Below are 3,276 nucleotides of genomic sequence, written 5' to 3' on the forward strand. Positions count from 1 at the left end.
CTCCTCGCTGGCCCTGGTGGGCGGGGGCGAGAGGTGCTGGCAGTGGATGAGCGCTCGGCTGGGTGGTCCTGCTGGGCGGTGGGTCCGTCGCTTGCTGGGGGGCAGGAGGAGGGGGCAGCTGCTGCGTGGGGGCAGTTCTGGTCCCGGGAAAGGGAGGCGTGCATGGGGCTGATTTTGTCCGCCCCTTTGCTCATTCCACAGGAGGAGGAGGACGGGAGGAAGGGTCGCTGCTGCTTCTCCTGCTGGAGGTTCGTCGTCGTCGCCGCTGGGGGGGACTCTGGCCGCCCTCCCTCCCTCCCAAGTGCGAGATTACTTGTCGTATTGAATCTAGGCCAGGGCAGAGTAAAAAAAAAACTACTGAAATGCAAAACTCTTACAATCGCTCAAGACAAGAATCGTAGCGACTTGCAGATGCTCGGCTGGAATGTTGATTCCTGGTGGAAATAAGGAGTGTTGCCTTGACGGCTATCGGTGAAAAGTATTCTCGGAGGTAGGGGATGGAGAATGGCCGGTTTTGAGGGGTTATCAGGAAGGCACTTTGAAATGTTTCCGTTCTTGGATGGGAGCCCTTTTTTCTAACAAGCCTCTTTGAAAAATATGTCTAGGCAAGAGAAAGCTGTCCGGTTTGGAAAAGAGTTTACCAGCCAAGCCTGGTGAATCTCGCAGGGTCCATTTTTAATGTTCTTTTAACTATCTATTTTCAGGAAGGAAAACACATGGCAGGAAAAGTCATACCTGTAAATAAAATTCTCTGCATAGGGGAAAATAGGGTGTCAAGGGTAAATCTGGAATCCAATTCTACCTAACATATTGCCTTTCCTCTTTGCGAGGAATCTTGAGAAGCAACATTGGGGTACCGGATCGGCTGCATTTAGCCTCGTGCAGTTCAGGAAACTTTCTGCTAAACATACAAACTCCGTCAGCCTCTCTCTGGAGTACGGCAGTATGAAACATTAGCCTACCTTACAGGGTTGTTGGAAAGAGTCGTGAGCTTATAGAAGTACTTAGACTATGGCTTATGCTTGTTGTTAGAATTACTTCCTTACTCTAACCTTTGAGGCTCAAAGTGCCTTTAAAAAAAAACATTGGCTCGTCTTTCTGGTGTTCGCAGTCGTGATGCTCTGAATGGAGAAAGGGGGTTCAGTGGATCTTTCACCCCAACGCCTCCTCCACTAGCCTACCTTACAGGGTTCTTGGAAAGAGTCGTGAGCTTATAGAAGTACTTAAACTATGGTTCATGCTTGTTGTTAGAATTACTTCTGATCTGGAGAACCAGGTTGGATTCCCCGCTCTGCCACTTGAGCTGTGGTGGTTTATCTGGGGAACTAGATTAGCCTGTGCTTTCCAACACACACCAGCTGGGTGACCCTGGGCTAGTGAGTCACAGTTCTTCGGAGTTCTCTTGGCCCCACCCACCTCACAGGGTGTTTGTCGGGGTGGGGGGAAAGGAAAGGAGATTGTAAGCCCCTTTGAGTCTCTTTACAGGAGAGAAAGGGAGGGGTAATAAATCCAAACCCTCCTTCTTCTTTTCTTGGGTTGTGACTTGGAAAATAGCAAACTGAAACACCATATTGGAAATCTGATACCTGTATCATTCGATTGCAGGCATCTGTTTGGATACTAAAGAGTATGGTTGTTCCATTTTGCCCATTTGTACTTCAGAAAGTCCTGTGATTTTCCAAAGATTAAAATCATGGTTGGGTACATAGAAGAGCAAGGCTGGCTGTTTACCTAAGACAGTGATGGTGAACCTTTTTGAGACCGAGTGCCCAAATTGCAACCCAAAATCCACTTATTTATCGCAAAGTGCCAACACGGCAATTTAACCTGAATACTGAGGTTTTAGTTTGGAAAAAATGGTTGGCTCCGAGGCGCGTGTTACTTGGGAGTAAGCTTGGTGGTAGTCGGTGGCTTTGCTTTGAAGCAACCATGCAACTCTTTGAACTGGTGAATCACGACCCTAAGGAGGGTTTACTCAGAAGCAAGCCCCATTGCCAGTAACCGAGCTTACTCCCAGGTAAAGGATTGCACTTTAGTTCTTCCCGTAAAAATCAGTGGGATTTAACAGCACTTAACAGGGTTACCTGCACTGCTTCCCCAAAACTAGGTCTTAGGTTTAATGCTAATAATCTCCCTGAAATAATTACACTATTATCACACTGGGAGCCTGACGGGGGAAGGGGAAGGTGTGTGGAGGGAGAGGGAAGTAAAACTTTCACTTTCTGAAACCCAATAAACTCCCCACCACAAATTAGAAGTAAAGAGGCAGTAAAGGAAGGCAATCCTGAGCAAGAATGCTGTGCAAGGGGTGGGATAACTTCAGGAAAGCTAAATGGTGGAGCAGCCATCTGATCTGCGGTTTTTCCTTCATGTGTCATCACAGCACTTGACTTCCCACAAAAATGCAACAGCAACAGAAAAATACAAGCAGTTCTAGCAAAGACCTCTCTAGCATCTCTGCCGCCTCTGCCCCCCCCCCCCCCGGGCAGCAGCCACCCCCCGGAGCACAGGCACCAGGTTTGCCAGCCGAATCCTTCTTGCTCACTGAGGTGCGCACACATCAAGCCCAGCAGCCCACGACAGCCTAGACGTGTGTATGTGTGTGGGGCAATTTCCCCGCTCCCTCATGACAAACTGTTTGCGCATGCCCACAGAGAGGGCTCTGAGTGCCACCTCTGGCACCCGTGCCATAGGTTTGCCACCACTGGTATAGTTGAATCGCGTTAGATCTCAGAAGCTAGGCAGGGTCAGCACTTGGATGGGAGACGGCTAAAGAGGGCTCTGCAGGGGAAGGAAACAGATTTTGGATTTATACCCCATTTTTCTCAGCCATAAGGAGTCTCAAAGTGGCTTACAAACTCCTTTCCCTTCTCCACAGAATGGACACCTTTAGGTAGGTGGGGCTGAGAGAGTTTGTAAAGAACTGACTAGCCCAAAGTCACCCTGCTAGCTTCATGTGGAGGAGCGGGGAATCAAACTGAGTTCTCCAGACTAGAGTCCACCACTCCTAACCACTACACCACACCGGCTTTCCCGTGTTTATCTACTGAGTACCAAACCACCTGTTTCTCACTTGCTGGGGATCCCATAAGCCAGCAGTGATATGTATGTAAACAAATTCTGATTGTAGTTGCACCACTACTGCCGTTCCACCAGAGGTCTCCCCATGCAACACTCTGCAGTTGCAGCTGCTCTGTTCAACCACCTCTATGATCTATTGTGGGGTTTGCTCAACCCTTTCTTCCCAATGCAGAAATATATCAACCTCTGGCAGAC

Source organism: Sphaerodactylus townsendi, linkage group LG14 (assembly GCF_021028975.2).
Source record: "Sphaerodactylus townsendi isolate TG3544 linkage group LG14, MPM_Stown_v2.3, whole genome shotgun sequence".
NCBI lineage: Eukaryota > Metazoa > Chordata > Lepidosauria > Squamata > Sphaerodactylidae > Sphaerodactylus > Sphaerodactylus townsendi.